This window comes from Oncorhynchus kisutch, linkage group LG5 (genome assembly GCF_002021735.2).
Source record: "Oncorhynchus kisutch isolate 150728-3 linkage group LG5, Okis_V2, whole genome shotgun sequence".
Taxonomy (NCBI): Eukaryota; Metazoa; Chordata; class Actinopteri; order Salmoniformes; family Salmonidae; genus Oncorhynchus; species Oncorhynchus kisutch.
The window spans coordinates 14147211-14169216 of record NC_034178.2 but is presented as its reverse complement, the minus strand read 5'-3'; the positions used below and the strand labels follow the sequence as shown (position 1 = coordinate 14169216).

The 22006-nt window shown below is 45.0% G+C and overlaps 1 protein-coding gene across 1 annotated transcript in view; it reads left to right on the top strand.

The window, feature by feature from the left end:
* Positions 1-7181: 7181 nt before the first annotated feature.
* LOC109890686 (B-cell CLL/lymphoma 9 protein) overlaps positions 7182-22006 on the top strand; it is a 109163-nt gene continuing 94338 nt past the window's right edge. Inside the window, exon 1 of the mRNA XM_031824527.1 lies at positions 7182-7674. The gene's annotated coding sequence lies outside the window, so the exon portion shown is untranslated. The remainder of the gene's footprint in view (positions 7675-22006) is intronic.

Sequence of the window (22006 nt, the reverse complement as noted above, 5' to 3'; positions counted from 1 at the left end):
ACTTTGGATTGGAGATGTTTGATATGGGTCTGGAAGGAGAGTTTACGGTCTAACCAGACACCTAAGTATTTGTAGTTGTCCACGTATTCTAAGTCAGAGCCGTCCAGAGTAGTGATGTTGGACAGGCGGGTAGGTGCAGGTAGCGATCGGTTGAAGAGCATGCATTTAGTTTTACTTGTATTTAAGAGCAATTGGAGGCCACGGAAGGAGAGTTGTATGGCATTGAAGCTTGCCTGGAGGGTTGTTAACACAGTGTCCAAAGAAGGGCCGGAAGTATACAGAATGGTGTCGTCTGCGTAGAGGTGGATCAGGGACTCACCAGCAGCAAGAGCGACCTCATTGATGTATACAGAGAAGAGAGTCGGTCCAAGAATTGAACCCTGTGGCACCCCCATAGAGACTGCCAGAGGTCCGGACAGCAGACCCTCCGATTTGACACACTGAACTCTATCAGAGAAGTAGTTGGTGAACCAGGCGAGGCAATCATTTGAGAAACCAAGGCTGTCGAGTCTGCCGATGAGGATATGGTGATTGACAGAGTCGAAAGCCTTGGCCAGATCAATGAATACGGCTGCACAGTAATGTTTCTTATCGATGGCGGTTAAGATATCGTTTAGGACCTTGAGCGTGGCTGAGGTGCACCCATGACCAGCTCTGAAACCAGATTGCATAGCAGAGAAGGTATGGTGAGATTCGAAATGGTCGGTAATCTGTTTGTTGACTTGGCTTTCAAAGACCTTAGAAAGGCACGGTAGGATAGATATAGGTCTGTAGCAGTTTGGGTCAAGAGTGTCCCCCCCTTTGAAGAGGGGGATGACCGCAGCTGCTTTCCAATCTTTGGGAATCTCAGACGACACGAAAGAGAGGTTGAACAGGCTAGTAATAGGGGTGGCAACAATTTCGGCAGATCATTTTAGAAAGAAAGGGTCCAGATTGTCTAGCCCGGCTGATTTGTAGGGGTCCAGATTTTGCAGCTCTTTCAGAACATCAGCTGAATGGATTTGGGAGAAGGAGAAATGGGGAAGGCTTGGGCGAGTTGCTGTTGGGGGTGCAGTGCTGTTGTCCGGGGTAGGAGTAGCCAGGTGGAAAGCATGGCCAGCCGTAGAAAAATGCTTATTGAAATTCTCAATTATGGTGGATTTATCAGTGGTAACAGTGTTTCCTATCTTCAGTGCAGTGGGCAGCTGGGAGGAGGTGTTCTTATTCTCCATGGACTTTACAGTGTCCCAGAACTTTTTTGAGTTAGTGTTGCAGGAAGCAAATTTCTGCTTGAAAAAGCTAGCCTTGGCTTTTCTAACTGCCTGTGTATAATGGTTTCTAGCTTCCCTGAACAGCTGCATATCACGGGGGCTGTTCGATGCTAATGCAGAACGCCATATGATGTTTTTGTGTTGGTTAAGGGCAGTCAGGTCTGGGGAGAACCAAGGGCTATATCTGTTCCTGGTTCTAAATTTCTTGAATGGGGCATGTTTATTTAAGATGGTTAGGAAGGCATTTAAAAAAAATATCCAGGCATCCTCTACTGACGGGATGAGATCAATATCCTTCCAGGATACCCCGGCCAGGTCGATTAGAAAGGCCTGCTCGCAGAAGTGTTTCAGGGAGCGTTTTACAGTGATGAGTGGAGGTCGTTTGACCGCTGACCCATTACGGATGCAGGCAATGAGGCAGTGATCGCTGAGATCTTGGTTGAAGACAGCAGAGGTGTATTTAGAGGGGAAGTTGGTTAGGATGATATCTATGAGGGTGCCCGTGTTTAAGGCTTTGGGGAGGTACCTGGTAGGTTCATTGATAATTTGTGTGAGATTGAGGGCATCAAGTTTAGATTGTAGGATGGCTGGGGTGTTAAGCATGTTCCAGTTTAGGTCGCCTAGCAGCACGAACTCTGAAGATAGATGGGGGGCAATCAGTTCACATATGGTGTCCAGAGCACAGCTGGGGGCAGAGGGTGGTCTATAGCAGGCGGCAACGGTGAGAGACTTGTTTTTAGAGAGGTGGATTTTTAAAAGTAGAAGTTCAAATTGTTTGGGTACAGACCTGGATAGTAGGACAGAACTCTGCAGGCTATCTTTGCAGTAGATTGCAACACCGCCCCCTTTGGCAGTTCTATCTTGTCTGAAAATGTTGTAGTTTGGAATTAAAATGTCTGAATTTTTGGTGGTCTTCCTAAACCAGGATTCAGACACAGCTAGAACATCCGGGTTGGCAGAGTGTGCTAAAGCAGTGAATAGAACAAACTTAGGGAGGAGGCTTCTAATGTTAACATGCATGAAACCAAGGCTATTACGGTTACAGAAGTCGTCAAAAGAGAGCGCCTGGGGAATAGGAGTGGAGCTAGGCACTGCAGGGCCTGGATTCACCTCTACATCGCCAGAGGAACATAGGAGGAGTAGAATAAGGGTACGGCTAAAAGCTATGAGAATTGGTCGTCTAGAACGTCTGGAACATAGAGTAAAAGGAGGTTTCTGGGGGCGATAAAATAGCATCAAGGTATAATGTAGAGACAAATGTATGGTAGGATGTGAATACAGTGGAGGTAAACCTAGGTATTGAGTGATGAAGAGAGAGATATTGTCTCTAGAAACATCTTTGAAACCAGGAGATGTCATTGCATGTGTGGGTGGTGGAACTAATGGGTTGGATAAGGTATAGTGAGCAGGACTAGAGGCTCTACAGTGAAATAAGCCAATAAACACTAACCAGAACAGCAATGGACAAGACATGTGTGGGGGCACAGGTTAGTCGAGGTAGTTGAGGTAATATGTACACGTAGGTAGTGGAAAAGTGACTATGCATGGATCGTAAACAGAGCGTAGCAGCCTGTAAAAATGGGGGGGACAATGCAAATAGTCCGGGTAGCCATTTGATTAGCTGTTCAGGAGTCTTATGCCTTGGGGGTAGAAGCTGTTAAGAAGCCTTCGCAGAGAGAACAGTCTATGGCCTGCCACATTTACGCTTTGCCTGTTTGATGGTTCGTTGGAGGGCATAGCGGGATTTCTTATAATCGTCTGGGTTAGAGTCCTGCTCCTTGAAAGCGGCAGCTCTACCCTTTAGCTCAGTGCGATGTTGCCTGTAATCCATGGCTTCTGGTTGGGGTGTGTACGTACGGTCACTGTGGGGACGACGTCATCGATGCACTTATTGATAAAGCCAGTGACTGATGTGGTTTACTCCTCAATGCCTTCGGAAGAATCCTAGAACATGTTCCAGTCTGTGATAGCAAAACAGTCCTGTAGCTTAGCATCGGCTTCATCTGATCACTTTCTTATTGACCGAGTCACTGGTACTTCCTGCTTTATTTTTTTCTTGTAAACAGGAATCAGGAGGATAGAGTTATGGTCAGATATGCCAAATGGAGGGCGAGGGAGAGCTTTGTACACTTCTCTGTGTGTGGATTTAATGTGGTCTCGAGTTTTTTTCCCCTCTGGTTGCACATGTAAGATGCTGGTAGAAATGAGGTAAAACGGATCTAAGTTTCCCGGCATTAAAGTCCCCGGTCACTAGGAGCGCCGCCTCTGGATGTGCATTTTTGTTTGTTTGCTTATGGTCTTATACAGCTCGTTGAGTGCGGTCTTAGTGCCAGAATCGGTTTGTGGTAGTAAATAGACAGCTACGAAAAATATAGATGAAAACTCTCTTGGTAAATAGTGCGGTCTACAGCTTTTCACGAGATCTTCTACCTCAGGCGACCAAAACCTTGAGACTTCCTTAGTATTAGATTTCGTACACAAGCTGTTATTTACAAATAGACACAGTCCTACACCCCTTGTCTTGCCGGAGGCAGCCATTCTATCTCGCCGATGCACCGAAAACCCAGCAAGCTGTATGTTATCCAAGTCATCGTTCAGCCACGACTCGGTGAAACATAAGATATTACAGTTTTTAATGTCCCGTTGGTAGGATAGTCTTGACCGGAGCTCATCCATACTTATTTTCCTCAAGTCAATTTATAACATTTTTGACATGCGTTTTTCTGGATTTTTTTGTTGTTACTCTGTCTCTCATTGTTCAAATAAACCTACCATTAAAATTATAGACTGATCATTTCTTTGTCAGTGGGCAAACGTACAAAATCAGCAGGGGATCAAATACCTTTTTCCCCTCACTGTATATTGTAGCTTTAATTACCTTTAAAAATGCAATATTTTCTCTCAACCTCCTGGCAACGTGTGTAGAATAGCATGAGATTAGCTATAAAACTGCACATGATTTTCTTTGTCCCATGACAAAATGTGTAGACTTGCAGGAAGTTAGCTGTCCCCCTCCTCCCCCAAAATATCTGAAGGCCCACACACCAACAAATGTCTTACTACGCTACTGGGTTATACCAGTTGTGTCTCAGGCTATATGCCGTATAATTTTGATCAATTGTAGGACAAAAATATAACGACAATTTGTTGTATTTTTTTATACACAATTAATTCAAATATATTGAATTTAGTCTCCATATGCTTGATGCCATTGACTGTAAGTACGGGATATGTTCGAGCTATCTCATGTTACATCAGTTTCCAGCCCTCACCAAAGGGTAAAAACATACATTGAGACAAATCCAAGTCCTACCAGTAGCAGGTACGATTAACACAGGCGTAGTAATGAAACCAAAGGGTAGTCCTACTACTCTGTACAGACCATTAAAGTGTCGTCTTTGGTGAAAAACTCCTCCCGCCTCAAACTAATGTGCATTGAATACACATGAGATTCTCTCGCGCATACAATTACCGCAAGGTCACTGCGTAATGTTCTAGTTAACAGTAGCACAGCATTACATCTTTTTTATTCTACACAAAACACTTGAGTCACATACAGTACATGTTTATTGAAACTAACAAACATTCAGTGTGACAGTGATCTTCTACCCTTTTCTTTATTGACCCTACCCCTCCCCCCTCCTTCATAGAGGGGCACAATATTTCCCATTCATTCACACAGGTGTTATAAAACCAGAGTTGATGGTTCACAACATACACATTACAATTGTAGGTTTTTGTGCAGTTCTCGGTTACAGGGAATGAGGAGAGGAGGAAGCAGCTGAGAGGCTTGAGGGAGGAGCACCCCCGCCATACAGCTCACATTGGTTCAACCCAATCTCAGACATTGCAATACCACCAATTCTCAATGGGATCCTGTCCCCTTGCCCCGCCCCCCACCTCCCTCCCCATTTTGGGTCAGTTGCTGGTATATTTAACCCTTTGCTTACCCAGCTACTCATTCAGATTCTGTATTGGACATATCTAGCACCAAATACATCACGCAGACATTGTCAATACCATTTACTGTTATTTGTTCATAGATGTAGGCATGTTAGTGACAGCATACCGTTTCCCATTCCTCTTCTGGTGTTGAGGTTTTAGTCAAAACCCTCCTTCAGAAAGGAGTGATGAAACAGTGACATGAGAAATGAATACACAGTGAATAACGAATAACTATAAAGAGTACAGAGTCAGAGGTGCAGGGGTACGAGGTAATTGAGGTAGCTATGTACATACGGGTAGAGGTAAAGTGACTAGGCAAACAAATGGATAATAGACAGTAGCAGCAGCGTATTTGGTGAGTGGGAAAGTGTGTGAATGTGTATGTGTGGCGCCAGTATGCACGTGTGCACATGTTACTGTATGTAGCGTGTGTGTGTGTGTCTGTCTGTCTGTGTATGTGTGTGTTGGGGTGTCAGTGTGAGTATGTGTGAGTGTGCGGGAAGAATCCAGTGTGTGTGCATAGAGTCAGTGCAAGAGAGTTAGTGCAAAAAAAGAATCCGTCCAGGTAACCATTTGATCAGCTATCTAACAGTCTTGTTTAGCTGTCATGGCTTAGGGGTAGAAGCTGTTCAGGGTTCTGCTGGTTCCAGACTTGGCGCATTGATACCATTGCTGTGCGGTGGCAGAGAGTACAGTCTATGATTTGGGTGGCAGGAGTCCTTGACAATTTTTCAAGCCTTTGACACTGCCTGGTGTAGAGATCCTGGATGGCAGGGAGCACGGCCCCAGTGGTGTACCGGGCCGTACTTACCACTCTCTGTAAGCGCTTGCGGTCGGGTGCCTTGCCCTTGCCGTACGAAGCAGTGATGCAGCCAGTCCTAACCCTGTGCGACAGCACAGTGAATTTGTTGTTGCCTACCCTCAACGCCTAGGGGTGGCCTGCCAGGAAGTCCAGGATCCAGGGTCCTGAGCTTGGTGATGAGCTTGGAGAGCACTATGGTGTTGAACGCTGAGCTGTAGTCAATGAACAGCATTCTCACGTAGGTATTCCTGTTGTCCATGTGGGTCAGGGCAGTGTGGAGTGCAACAGAGATTGCATCCTCTTTGGATCTGTTGGGGCGGTCCAGGGTGTCTGGGATGACGGTGTTGATGTGAGCCATGACCAGCCTTTCATGGCTATAGATGTGAGTGCTACGGGGCAATAGTCATTTAGACAGGTTACCTTGGCGTTCTTTGGCACAGAGACTATGGTGGTCTGCTTGAAACAAGTTGGTAGCAGCATGAAGCTGCGTGTGACGCAACATGGTCACGGCCAGTGAGGTTGATTTGAAAGCTGAGGGTAAAACTGACCACGTACCTGTATGTTGTCACAATCATAAAACATATAACCGCAAAACAATGGGGTTTTAGTGATAAACAGTACGTTTCTCAGGATTTATTTGTTAACCTGTCTGGCTGCCATCTGTGTCTGTCAATCATAAAACACCAAAATCCCACAGACCCACACACTCACATTGTGGGTCAGTTTCTGTGGGTTGAAGCTGACTTTTACTTTTACCTGCTAAGTTTGTTGCTCATGGTTCGTTGTTCCAAAATCAACACCTTCCCCCTGTTCTATACCCCCCCCCCCCCCCCCCCACACACACACACACACACCTCTGTTCTCAGGACAGGCATGAGGACAGATCCTACCCAACCCCCACCTTTCTCTCTTTCCCTCACTCTCCCTTGTCCTCTTTCTATGTAGGTGCCTCTCCGTCTCTCCCTCAGTCTGAATTGACAATGTTTTATCCTACCCTCCCCTCTCGATGTGATTTTTCACCTGTGAAAGCGGGAGCAGTATGGTGCCTGTGCAATCCTCTGCTGTGTGTGTGTGTGTGTGTGTGTGCAGGTCAGAGACTGGGAGGCTTACTCGCCGAACGAGGGAGAGGAGGGGCGACCTGAATAGTGGGGGATAAAGAGCAAGTGGCAGAGAGGACAGAGACGGGGGGGAGAAAGGGGTGTTTGTAAGGGTAGATGTCTGTGAGTGTGTGTTTGTGTGGGGGCTGTCTTGTTTGCAGCTTGTCAGCAATTGCTTGAGACAAGCTTCCCCTCCACCATGTGTGAAAGCTACTTGGCGTGAATGCCCGGACTGTACCAAGTGGCGGCGAGTCACGAGGGGGGAGCTGCAAGAAAAACAGATCCATGCAGAGACAATAGGCCCCTGAAGTGTTCCCCCCCCCCCCGAGTTGCTTTGATGTTGTCCTAGTGTCTAGATGCTAGAGGGGACCAGGGGTTGCGAGGAGGAAGAAGTCTTTGTGTGCACTTTTTCACCGTCCAGGACAAAAGAGTGGGGAGTAAGAAGCCCAAAGAGAAGAAAAACACCAAACAAATGAAACCAAAGCGCTCCTCTAGATGTTTTGTGTCCGCGCTAGTGGGGAAGCGAGGGAAGGAGAGAGCGAGTGAGGAGAAGAGAGCTGCAGCAGCACAGGCTGATTGGGTGAGTAGTCTCTGTGTGTGTTCTTTCAGCTATGGTTGTTTTTTATTTTTTTTCCAGGGGTTAGTTGTATTTAGGGGTTTGTGGGGGTGGAGGCTGGAGTTGGGAAGCTACTGGGTGAATTGCATGGTGTTGTTGTACTAGCTGTGTGGTAAAGCGTGCTTAAACAGCAGTGTGTGTGTGTGTGTGTGTGAGATTGTCAGTGTGGTTTGGAATGTGGGATTGATTAGTCTGTAAATGGGATAACCCCCCCTATGATAGTCTGACCCTCTGTGTGTGAGACAGAGAGAGTAACGGCAGTGAGTGAGTGTGTTAGGTGGGGAGGGAGAACCGTCTGAGATCTCCCCATTTCCATGTGTGAGACAGAGGTGAGACAATGAGACCGCCCTCTCCGTGTCAGCTTTGTCACTTGTGGTTGTGGCTGAACACAATGTTGGGGGAGTGTGTGGGGGGTAGGGTGGACCTATCTGCCCCTGAGGGTTTTTGGGGGTGGGGGGGCTATGTCTGTCGAACCAAGTGAGCATGTGGGTAGCGGGCAGATTTCACACAACCAGCGGTTAGATTAGGAGAAAAAAAAGTATGCTGTGATTTTTGGTTCTCCATTCCTTCCTTTCTGTCTCTCTTCCCTTTCCATGTCATGATGCTTATCCACAGCTGCATTGTATCTTGAGAATTAGAACTCTCCATCTTATATACAGAGTCTTTGTTAGGCACTGGCAGTGAATGGCAGTTTGGGGGGGGGGTTCATCTTTCTGAGATTGTCTGTCGTTTTCACTTGGTTGACATTCAACACACGATTCAATGAGTGAACTGTGTACCATGCTTGGGATTCAGATGGAATTAAAACGTATACAAAAGAAAAGCATTCAAATTTTATACACAATATCTTTGTGAAGGAAATATATATATATTTTTCTGCTTGATTCCTTGACTTCAATTCTGATTCGTTTCATAGAATGGTTCACCGTGACTTTAGTTCACCATAACTTTAGTTCACCATAACATTAGTTCACCAATGTGATTGTATAGGCATTTGTTTTTGGAATTATTTGGCCATTTCCATTCTCTCCCAATTCAGCAGTATATCTAATCTGAGAGGTGCTGCTGTCAGTCTTTGATATGCTTGTTTTTCTTCACTCTGGTCCTGAGTTAAAGGAAGTCCTCTCTGTCAAGTGGACCTGATAGAATGAAGTATGTTTCTTTCTTTCATTGGATCCCCATTTAGCTTTTGCAGAATCAGCATCTACTTTTCCTGGAGTCCACAAAAAAACACCAAATGTGAGTTGTTTTTTCATCTGTTTTTTCAAGGTAATTTTGCTGTTTGCTTGAGTAATAGGAGATCATGGCTCTGTATAAAACTGTGCGTTATCGTTCATTTGTTTTGGAATTGGGGACTGTGAAGAGACCCCTGGGGATATGCATTGGTGTCTTAGCTGAATGTTATTTGATTATGCAGACAACATGTCATTTTCGTCACAGTATTATTTATCCAAAACACTAGGAGAAGCAGTTCATCTCTGGTCAACCCTACACATTGTGGGGCTGCAGTGGAGTGGGTAGAGAGATTCAAGTTTCTCGGTGACTTAAAATGGTCCACACACATGCCCATAGTCATGAAGAAGGCGCGACAGCACCTCTTCCCCCTCAGGAGATTGAAACGGTTTGGCATGGGCCTTCATATCCTCAAAAAGCTGCACCATTGAGAGCATCTTGACTGGCTAAATCACTGCTTGGTATGACAACAGCACCGCCCTCGATCTCATGCCACTACAGAGGATGGTGCGGAAAGTCCAGTAAATCACTGGGACCGAGCTGCCTGCCATCCAGGACCTCTATATCAGGTGGTGTGAAAAGTAGGCCTGGAAAATCGTTAAAGACTCCAGCCACTCAAGCCATAGACTGTTTTCTCTGTTTCCGCACGGCAAGCGCTACCGGTGCAACAGCATTGACACCAACAGGCACCTGAACAGCTTCTATCCCCAAACCATAAGACTGCAAAATAGCTAACAAAATGGCTCCACAGAGTTTCTGAGTGGACTCCTTTATTTTATTTTTGTACTGTCTCTATGCACACTCACAGGATTCTACACACACACATTTGGTTTGCTCACAAGCACAACATGCACACACGTTTATACTGACTCTACACACACGCACATACAATCATCACGTACCCTGCTGCTACTCTGTTTATCATATATCCTGATGCCAAGTCACCTTATGCATATATCTACCTCTGTCACTCCAGTATCCCTGCACATTGGAAATATAGTATTGGAACTGACCCTGTATATAGCTTCCTCACTTCTCGTGTTCTTCTTATTTCGTATTTTTGATTTATTTCTCATGTGTTTTTGTTTATGTTATTTTTAGTATATTGATTACTACATGAGTGGGTTTAGAGCTAGCAAGAAAGGCATTTCACTGTACTTGTGCACGTGACATTAAAAGTTCAAACTTGAGAGGGGAGGAGAGGAGAAATACACTCTATTCTACATCAGTCCTGTCTGGGTTCTCAGACATCGGCTTCAAAGGTGTAGTCGTTTAAAGGGATTTAAATTCACACTGTGGAGTCAGTGCTACAGTATAAGAGGCAGAGTTCACTTCCAGTTGATTCAAGCAATGCATTAAAAGGATTTTAATATGTCAAAAAAATGGAGAAGAAATGATCTACCTGCGTTAACTGCCGTTTATACTACATCTAACTCACCTAAATAGAAGTAAATGAGCACTGAATGAATGAGCGTGGGCAATCATGAGTGTTTTATTTGTGTAAGCTTGACCTAATAATGCATCAAAGAGTACTTGGATTTGTTGATAGAGTATATTTGTGCCGCTGTGACACAGACACATTTTGTGTGTTCAAGACAAAAAAACTTTTCTAAGCGTGTTTCGAGCGAGTAGGAAAAGCGAATAGGTTGTGAGCATTTTTGTTACGCAAAAAAAGGCAGACTTGGAAACTTCTGAATTTGCATATGACCTCGAAAATGCAACTTAAGTCTGTTTCTCTATACAACAGGAAATGGCATGAAACAAAAATTATACTGCTGTAGAATCAGTAAAAAAAATCATACTGAGTAATTAGGTAAAAGAAAAAAAGGGTTCTAGGGTTTAAAACGAGGGAAATTCTATCATTGAAAGGGATAGTTCATGAGTTCTAGGGTTTAAAACGAGGGAAATTCTATCATTGAAAGGGATAGTTCATGAGTTCTAGGGTTTAAAACGAGGGAAATTCTATCATTGAAAGGGATAGTTCACTGGGGAGAGTGCAACAGAATAAATGGGTTTATTCTTCACAGTTGTCAAATATCTAATGCATAAATTATGCCTATATTACAGCAACAGTTAATATTCCACTGCAAACATAAAAAAGCATTTAGTTAGATGACAGTTTAGTTAATGCCAGGATGTGAGAATGAACGCTCGCAATAGTTTCATTATGTCCCGGGGTTCCGTAGCAAATTTTTGGTCAGCAGAAATAACTTTCGAATGAGAATGTAGACTGGGGACTTAACTTGAAGACATGGTGATTCTAGGAGGTTCGTTTGGAGGTGTCCATCAGGCTGTGTATTTGGGGGGGGGGGGGGGGGGGGGGGGTGACGACATTCCAAAGACAGTTGCATTTTTAGAGGGGTCTATGGCAGAGAGATGATTCCCATGAATCATGCAACTGCTGAGATTGTCGCTTCAATCTGGAAACCAGAGTGAATCACATCACAGTTATATTTGAGCATACTACACACCCTCTTTGGCATAATCACCGCACCTTTTTGTGCCCGGATTCGGGTTCATGTATTAAGCTAGCGCTGGCTGTTGGAGAAGAGGGTAGTGAGAAAGAATCTTTGTAAGCCCTGCAGCACAGCCTGGCCTCGGGGACCCATCCCCCATCAACAGGCCCGGTAATCAACATGGATTTCTGCCCAAAGTGGTGACAAATTTACCGTTGCTATAGCTAAGCAATTTCAAGGAAAAACGAGCAGAGGATCCAATAATTGATAGAAGGATCAATGGCCGTGGTTCAGGAGAGAAAGAGAGGAGCTCTGCTGGATGGGCAGACAGCAATCAGACATTTGGCCTCAGCTCCCTACTCTGTCAGGACCGGACTGAGGGGTAGGAGAGAGAGAGAGAGACAGGTTGATGAACACAGGGTTAGAAGTATAGGTGGTAGATGAGTGTTTGGATCATTTTTCTTAGTTCACTCCGATGGTCAGATTATCTCCCAGTCTCTCTCTGCTTGATGACTTCCCCATGTGTTCCAGCCAGTCTGTCTGAGATGGCTGCTGAACTCATTCAGCTGCATGGCTCCACAGAGTACAGGGGCTGTCCAGACAGCCCAAGTTCTCTCTACAAAGACCAGAAGTCCCTGACATCTACCTAAGCCTCTGTCACTGGGGAAAAACTTCCCTCAAGTACTGCTACTGAGAAATGTCTAAGGAGGCTTGAGAATTCAACCAGAATTCAACCAATTGTAAATGAAGGGAAAACCACATTGTGCGTTGACTGAGAATGTTTCTGCTGTATTTTAAGGACAGGCGAGGTTTTGTGTCAATCTCAAATGGCGATATCCACGAAAGAATCAGCTTGCATGGTGTGTCATTTGAAAACACTTAGCACCTCCGATACAGTGTAAACACTCAGAGTGAATCTCCGGTGTGTTTTTCTTTATAAGGTATCTAGGTCTGTGTTGAGGACTGTGTCTACTCTATAGAGTTGCTACCTTCCTCAAGTGTCAAACCGACATTAAGTTGAGTTGGCCTATTTTCAGAGCTCTTCAGCGTGATATCACCGATGCTAGCTAAATAATAGCACACAAGACTTGATTGAACTCCCCAGCTTCACTTCATCTCTATCAAGCACGTTACAGCACACAAAGCATGTGCATGTTCAAGAGGCTCTTCACACCTGGGTGGGCTCTACAAAAGTACTCGGAGCAGGTGAGAGATAATGCAGAGGAACACACATTAGCGATAGCATTAGCATTAGCGCATAACATTAGCAGTGCTGCTGTCTCAGCTAGGGCTGTGGCGGTCATGAAGTTTCGTCAGCCGGGGATTGTCAAGCAAATAACTGTCGGCCTCACGGTAATTGAGCGTTAATTAACATACACACATTCAGCATCTCCTGGCTTCCACACATAGCCTACAAGCCACTGATGCAGACCTTTGGAACATCTACATTTTCAAAAGTCTAATAAATCCATGTAATATAGCCCACACCGTCACAATAAATCCATTATTTATTTTAGACAGGTCTAAAGAAGCATGATGTAGCATGATGAAAATTTAGACTATTTCAGAAGTACATAATAGCATACTCAGAGTTGTCCTTATGTTAGGCCCTGATCTAGCTATGCCATATGGCTGTGGGCTGAGCTTGTTAATTTAGCAGACAAGATTTGCTTAGATTATTTTATAGGATGAAAAATACATCCGAACAAAGCTGAATAAAATTTAAATCATATTTTCTCCAAACGATTTGAGGGAGTGTGCACGTGCGGCTATTCTGTGTTGAGCGGTTATTAACAAAATAAATAGGTATTCCTATATGCTTAATTTGGAGTTATTGCAGTTTTTTACAATTGCTAACAAGTATTTACCTATACTTCAAGATACTTTTCTAAACTCTTAACACAGCAACACACCCACATCACACAATTAGCCAAATAGTTAATTTTCTGCTCAAAACCACATTTTGTTCATTAAATACCAACTCTACATTTCAAAATGCTAAAAATGGGATGGGCTGCAAACCAGTTTGTGATTGCATGTGAATGGCGGAATGCTACATTGTCCCATGCAATCACACATGTCCTCATGTTTCCTGCCGAGCTGTTCCCTTTCTGCTTCTGGCACCAGTTGTTGGTGGAGGTCATCTCAAAACAAAAGAAGGCGCTCAGTGTTGTCGGAACCAATCTGGCATTTCTGCAGGACCAAACCAGCACTCCAGAATGCAGCACACATTGTGATATTTGCTCCTCTCTGACCCGGCACATCAACTGTGTCCCTTTTCCCCGATGACGTTTCTTCCCCCGCCGACGTGTTTTTGCCAGGTTAAACCCTGCCTCGTCTCCATCAATGATTTCATCTGAGCAGCTAACCGATCGCTGCAGCTGTACATAGTCTATCGGTAAATAGCCCACTCAATTTTACCTACCTCATCCCCATACTGTTTTTATTTATTTACTTTTCTGCTCTTTTGCACACCAGTATCTCTACCTGTACATGAACATCTGATCATGTATCACTCCAGTGTTAATCTGCTAAATTGTAATTATTCGCCTACCTCCTCATGCCTTTTGCACACAATGTATATAGACTCTCTTTTTTTTCTACTGTGTTATTGACTTGTTAATTGTTCACTCCATGTGTAACTCTGTGTTGTCTGTTCACACTGCCATGCTTTATCTTGGCCAGGTCGCAGTTGCAAATGAGAACTTGTTCTCAAATAGCCTACCTGGTTAAATAAAGGTGAAATACATTTTTTTTTTTAAAGTGGGGTCTGATTAGTCTCCAACTCCGTGACTCTCTGAAAGAAACCAAAACACAGTATGTGTAAATGCTTTTCAGTATGTCCTACTGTATGTACTGAAACTCATGTTTACATGTAGATTAGCATAGTGTAAAACTCACTATAGAACCAGACATAATGGATAGACACCATACCTGGACGTATTGGTGCCGGAGTTCTTTGATCCACTCACTGTTCCTTTCAAAAGGAACTGTGTAAAACTTTCATTCAAACTCTGTGTTTGGTCAGAGTCCGAGCCAATGGTCGTCAGACTGATGCTTTCCACACTGTGAAACACCAGGTTGTCCTCTACAATTCTGGTCTGAATATCTTTCAGTTTTATTGCATTGTCAGCAATGACCAATCCTACAATGGTCTTGGTTTTCACTGGGGAGCTTTCCTCTTCCCCCAGAGGGAGGAAGACATGAGCTTTCTTTAGAGGAACAAAAATACAACAAATATATTTGCATTGGGACTGGTGCCCTACAGTTTCTGCCGGACATAGCAACAGTAATGATAGAAGAAGCCCTTGTGAAATGCATTACTTACCTGTTGGTTCGTTGAAAATTCCGGATAATCGAAGCCACGGTTGACCGTCTGAGATTAGGCTGGACTGTTTCACCAGCCTCTCTCAGTGATAGACCCTGGTATTAGGCTGGACTGTTTCACCAGTCTCTCTCAGTGATAGACCATGGTATTAGGCTGGACTGTTTCACCAGCCTCTCTCAGTGATAGACCATGGTATTAGGCTGGACTGTTTCACCAGCCTCTCTCAGTGATAGACCCTGGTATTAGGCTGGACTGTTTCACCAGCCTCTTTCAGGGATAGACCATGGTATTAGGCTGGACTGTTTCACCAGCCTCTCTCAGTGATAGACCATGGTATTAGGCTGGACTGTTTCACCAGCCTCTTTCAGTGATAGACCCTGGTATTAGGCTGGACTGTTTCACCAGTCTCTCTCAGTGATAGACCATGGTATTAGGCTGGACTGTTTCACCAGTCTTTCTCAGTGATAGTCCATGGTTTATCACAAGGTCTATGATGGTGGCTCTTATTTCATCAGTGGCAACAGCTCTTACTCTCCTTACTCTTACTCTCCTGAACACCACCACACATTCTTACTCCTCTCCCCATACCTCTCCTCCTCCCTTATCCTGGTCCAACTACTCCTCTGTCTGGTCCAGCTACTCCTCTCCCTGGTCCAACTACTCCTCTCCCTGGTCCAACTACTCCTCTCCCTGGTCCAACTACTCCTCTCCCTGGTCCAACTACTCCTCTCCCTGGTCCAACTACTCCTCTCCCTGGTCCAACTACTCCTCTTCCTGGTCCAACTACTCCTCTCCCTGGTCCAACTACTCCTCTCCCTGGTCCAACTACTCCTCTCCCTGGTCCAACTACTTCTCTCCCTGGTCCAACTACTCCTCTTCCTGGTCCAACTACTCCTCTCCCTGGTCCAACTATTCCTCTCCCTGGTCCAACTACTCCTCTCCCTGGTCCAACTACTCCTCTCCCTGGTCCAACTACTCCTCTTCCTGGTCCAACTACTCCTCTCCCTGGTCCAACTACTCCCCTCCCTGGTCCAACTACTCCTCTCCCTGGTCCAACTACTCCTCTTCCTGGTCCAACTACTCCTCTCCCTGGTCCAACTATTCCTCTCCCTGGTCCAACTACCCCTCTCCCTGGTCCAACTACTCCTCTCCCTGGTCCAACTACTCCTCTCCCTGGTCCAACTACTCCTCTCCCTGGTCCAACTACTCCCCTCCCTGGTCCAACTACTCCTCTGCCTGGTCCAGCTACTCCTCTGCCTGGTCCAGCTACTCCTCTGCCTGGTCCAGCAACTCCCCTCCCTGATCCAACTATTCCTCTCCCTTTTCTAGACATTATTTTTCCTCTGTCCGCTTCTCTGTGTTGTTCTGTAACCACATTGACCAAAATCAATCCAAAGAGTCCCCTTTTCACTATGTAATGCTTTTATTATAAAGGTGCACTTTATTGGTGAAAATGATCTTCCCCAAACATGAAACTCACGCGTTGCTTATGTATGTCAGTCAGTGGTGGAAAAAGTAAAGATACCTTAATAGAAAAGGACTCAAGTAAAAGTGAAAGTCACTCAGTAAAATACTACTTGAGTTAAAGTATAAAAGTATTCGGTTTTAAATATACTTAAGTGTCAAACCTAAATAATGATAAAATATACTTAAGTATCAAAAGTAAAAGTACAAATATAAATCATTTCAAATTCCTTATATTAAGCAAAGCAGACAGACACATTTTCTAGTTTTTATTTTATTTACAGATAGCTAGGGGCACGATCTGCCATATAAGAGGCAGTAGGGATGACCACTCACTCTTGATAAGTGAGTAAATAAGAACATTTTCCTGTTCTGCTAAGCATTCAAAATACAACGAATACCTTTGTGTGTCAGGGAAAATGTACGGAGTAAAAAGTACATAATTTTCTTTAGGAATGTAGTGAAGTAAAAGTTGTCAAAAATATAAATAGTAAAGTAGAGTACAGATACCCCAAAAAACTGCTTAAGTAGTACTTTAAAGTATTTTTACTTAAGTACTTTACACCACTGATACCAGTTAGGCTCTACACCCGCCATAAAGCGGATTAATGTGCTTAATTTTAAGAAGATCTTTGGCCACTTTAGCTGTGATACAAACCTTATTAAAACATGTAGGCCTATGGGCTAGGCTACATGAGGTGTTTGACTATGACTAGAAAAAGTCACAAAAAAAGGCATTGTTTCTTATGCTGGACATCATTCACAAGCGATAATATATCATTCACAGGTGATAGGCTAATATTCTTACCCATCAGACTATTTTTGATTTAATCTCGTCTTTACATATACTAAATAATATATGTGCGAAATTTGTTTTGATTTAGAATGGACCATTATCATGCACCTGTATTGAAACAGGGGCAGTGGGACAAAATGTAATCTTTTCACTTAAATAGTGAATGGAGGACGCTTTTCCCTGTGGTTTATTTTCATGCCAGCCAGGTAGGCTATACTCCTGTTGTAAATATAGTAAATGTGCTTAATATTAGGAAAGTTGGGAAATAAATAGAGTAGGCCTAGCCTATAGAAAGCTGATGGGATCCTCCTCTATTTAGTAGAGGACATCACTCTGTTTTCTCCCCCAACTGCATAGCCTATAGAAATGTTGCGCAACATGAGCTCATGGGCTCTCATGAAGTGTTTGATTAGATTTTCGATACATTTCCATTGATGTCAGAGTGATTCGAGGGACAGTAGAGTGCTGAGTACAAGTCCGTTAGCAAGTTTGTAGGCTACTATTGACCATCAGAGCTTGGAGAAGCCTAATTACCTTCAATGGTCACATGGAATTTGACTGCCTTCCTGACTCGTGACCGACGGTGTGGCGGTAATACGTCACCGCAACAGCCCTAGTCTCAGTTCTTGTTCGATATGCATTGATCTGGTGTTTGTTTGTTATCGTCAATGGTCTCTCGTGGCTCTGCTCAATGCCAAGATGCCAGCAGACGAGGGAAATCTAATTTGGGAGAGAGTTCTCTCCACGAGAGGAAACCTTGCTGTAATCTCCTGCTCTGTACACATCAGGGACGTGTTCATTAGGCACCAAACAGAAGAAACTAAAACAAAGAGGGACTACCTGGACTTGGTCCAATAAGAAACAGTCACTTGGGTTTCCTGTTACGTGCCCTAATGAACACAACCCAGATGGGTGATGATCAAGGAGAGAGACAATGACCACCTCTGTGAATGGGTACAGCACATTAGATCACAACTCTGGCTGTGGATTGACCTTGGCTTTCCCATGTAGTACTATAATAGGATAGTATATTCTCTGCAGCTAACTGCTAGAGCCGTAACAAGGCAGGACAGTAAAAGGGTTGTTTTCTCTTAGACACATTTGTGCACTTCTGGAAATAGTGCTGTTGTTCAGTGGCTGGAATGTTCTGTGACTTTTCCATGGCTGCACTGATATAGTTGGCGCAAATGATGGTGCTACTCCGGCGGTAGGCCTGTAATGCTGATCTATTTGCTGTTAGCGCTCCGTGATATCAGCACAGACCTGCACTTTAGTTCCAATTAATGGACTCAGCATGGGTGAGGAATCAGCTTCGCCAGCATATTAGACAAATGTAGGCACACACACACACACACACACACACACACACACACACACACACACACACACACACACACACACACACACACACACACACACACACACACACACACACACACACACACACACACACACACACTAGAGGATGCCGATACAAAGCCTTCTACAGTGAAAGGTGGTGATGTCTCTTCCATTTCAGTGCCACTTCTTTCCTAGAACCCCTCTGGTTCGTCACAGTCACATGGAAATAATACCTGCCCCTTTGCTTTGGGATCATTACTGCTCTATTTTCATAATTGACTGTGTCTGCATGTTGGATCTGGTTCCCATTTCCTCAGGATTTATACTGCTCTATTACATTCCTCTCTCTTCAATTCACATGCACAGAGCCACAGGAGAATTTGATACGCTTCGCATTTTGGGAAATCTGAGACTGAGAGAAAGCGAGAGAGAGAGAGAGAGAGAGAGAGAGAGAGAGAGAGAGAGGAAAAAAGAGGGTCTGAAAAGAAAAATGTAAAAATAATGACACGGGATCCAAATCTAGAATTGCTGTGTGGAGGTCAGGTTCCTGTTTTAGTGCTTTGTGGTGCCTTAGCCTCCTGGTTGGGCAGAGGATAAACCAGATCATTGGATGCTGGTCTCTGGTCCATGATGGTGGCACTGGTGGCGGTGTGGGATAGCAGGCATCAGGGAGGAGGGTGAGTCATCAGGGAGGAGGGCGAGTCATCAGGGAGCCCAGCGCTCACAATATACAAGTAGCAAAAAGGACTGGAGAAAGGGAGGGAGGGAAGGAGGGGGAGAAGGGAGGGGGCTGTGATGAATTCAAAGCAGTCTTGCTTGACTGGTGATGTTTATTGGTCCATGGAAGCTTCTGGAAGTATGCTAATGACTCTTATCCTGTGTGTGTGTGTGTGTGAGAGAGAGAGGCGATGAGCGACTTTCCCCAACATTCTCACTGTCTGTCTGTACACAAACACACACACCCACAGGGAGACACACAGAGGCACATGTGGAAAAGGGGCAGGAAGGTACTCTGAATCTGGAAGAAAACAACATATTCACCGTGACATGTAGCGAGAGGGAGAGATACGAGGAGAGTGGGAGATTCCTGGACAGCATGTGCTGCTGTAGGTGCATAACAGTAAAAAGAGCATAGCGAGAGAGGATCGGGATAGTCAAAGTGCTGTGATCCTTTCCAATCTGATGACAGATTGGAGCAGATTGGAACTGATTCAGATCGGTTCAGCTGATTAATGGTCCTGTTCATGTCCAGAGTCCACTTCGTTGATTATTTTGGCAAGTGTGAACGACTGGGTTCGAAACCCAGGTCTCCTATGTGCCTCAAAACTGTGAGCATGCTGAACTAAACGCTATCAGAACCCTGACAATTGTCCATCTTTTCTCACAGATCTGCTATGACACAGCTTCGTCACGGATAATAATGTAATTATCATTCGATTCACTGGATCCCCATGCCTTCCTCAAGGACAAGAGCTTTTCATTCAGACATAGAGCATGTTATATACACTCCTAAACCACACATCGTCTCCCATGGCAACAGGTGCATTTCTCAGTGCCACAGGTAGTGTGTGTGTCAACATCACAGGTCGAGTCCTTTTGTGCTGCTCCGGCACAGCAAAGGTCACCTCGTAGTCTCCATGAGGAGCTAATGGAGCCACACGTTCTACCCGTTACTTTGTACTTGCAGGAACAACGGTTAGCATCATTTTTTAAACCTCTCTCACACATTGTAGCCCCTTCACCCTGCTCTCAGCACGATATCTCCTTATACTGTACAGAGTGTACTACTAGCAAGGCAGGGCAATCAAAATCATACCGATCTTGCCCCCCCCCCCTACATTCATGCTGTGAATGATAAGCACTGTGGTATGTTCCATCCTACTCCTATTTCAAGGCTCCTATACGCTCATGCACCCCATACAGGCATAGACAGCTCTCCCACATGGATTTACTGTGTAAGGGGGTGTATTGTGTGTCGTGACTTTGGCTGCGGGGTTGTGTGGAGCAGGTTGGTATTTATTGCTGTGAATCTTGACCTGGAGGCAGTTCTGGTGACTAGCTGGTACAGCCACAATCAAAAAAGTTTTAAAAAATCTGATTTTTAACCTTCACCCTAACCTTAAATTAAGACCAAAAAGCACTTTTTTTTTTCATGAATCTTTACGATATAGCCAAGTTTGACTCTGCAGCTGGCCTATCTCGTGGAAATCGCTCAGTTTTGCCTCCAGGGCAAGGTTCATGACAATCAATATCAACCTGCTTGGGTGGATGACGAGCTGATCTTGTGTCAGCGAGTGTCCCCGTTTGCATGATCATCTCTTGTATTTGCAGTGGGAATGTCGTGTGGAAATGTGGTGTTTGTGTGTGTATATTGTATGCATGTGCTGGGTGTCTGTCTGTTTGTGTATGCGTGCTGTGGTGCAGAGCAGTAATGCTTCTGCTCAGCGTAGCAGATCACACTAGCATCTGCGCAGCTGTGCCGGCTCCTCCGAGAGCACCGGGAACAGGCGCAGCTGTGCATCTCTTTCTCTCCTCCTGCTGTCTTTTCTCTTTCTTACTCTCTCTTTCTCTTCTCATCTCTCTTTCTTTTTTCTTCCTCTCTCTCTCTATCCCTCTATCTCTCTGCTATCATCCTCCCTCCCTTTTCTCTCTCCTGTCTTTACTCTGCGTCTCTCTTTCTCCCTCCCCTCTCTCACTCTCTATCTTTCTCCCTCCCCTCTCTCACTCTATCTTTCTCCCTCCCTCCCCTTTCTATCTTTCTCCCTCCCCTCCCCTCCTCTCTCTCACTCACTCTCTATCTTTCTCCCTCCCCTCTCTATCTTTCTCCCTCCCTTCTCTCACTCTCTATCTTTTTCCCTCCCCTCCCCTCTCTCACTCACTCTCTATCTTTCTCCCTCCCCTCTCTATCTTTCTCCCTCCCCTCTCTCACTCTCTATCTTTCTCCCTCCCCTTCCCTCTCTCACCCTCTCTTTCTCCCTCCCCTCCCCTCTCTCACTCTCTATCTTTCTCCCTCCCCTCTCTATCTTTCTCCCTCCCCTCTCTCACTCTCTATCTTTCTCCCTCCCCTCTCTATCTTTCTCCCTCCCTTCACTCTCTATCTTTCTCCCTCCCTCCCCTCTCTATCTTTCTCCCTCCCCTCCCCTCTCTCACTCACTCACTCACTCTCTATCTTTCTCCCTCCCTCCCCTCTCTATCTTTCTCCCTCCCCTCTCTCACTCTCTGTCTTTCTCCCTCCCTCCCCTCTCTATCTTTCTCCGTCCCCTCTCTATCTTTCTCCCTGCCCTCTCTATCTTTCTCCCTCCCCTCTCTCAATCTTTCTCCTTCCCCTCGCTCACGCTCTCTCACTGTCTGCTATCTTTCTTCTGTGTGTCTCTCTCTCTCTCCCTGCCTCTGACCCTCCTCCCTTCCTCCACCTCCTCTTCTTCTTTCTGGTGAATTCAGATGCCGGCCTGTCTTTCTGTCACTCAATCGTGGTTCCACCAAGGGCTTGTTGGGCTGTATCCCCATGGTAGCCCTCATCAAAAAGCAGAGACCGGTACGTTAGATGTTGATGCATCAAACACACATACTACTGGTCCCATAGATCAGCACAGGCCAGCTCTCACCACACCTCCGTGCAATGCATTGTGGGTGTGACTCCAAAGCCCAAGGGATTTTGGCTCTCGACTCAACGTCCTG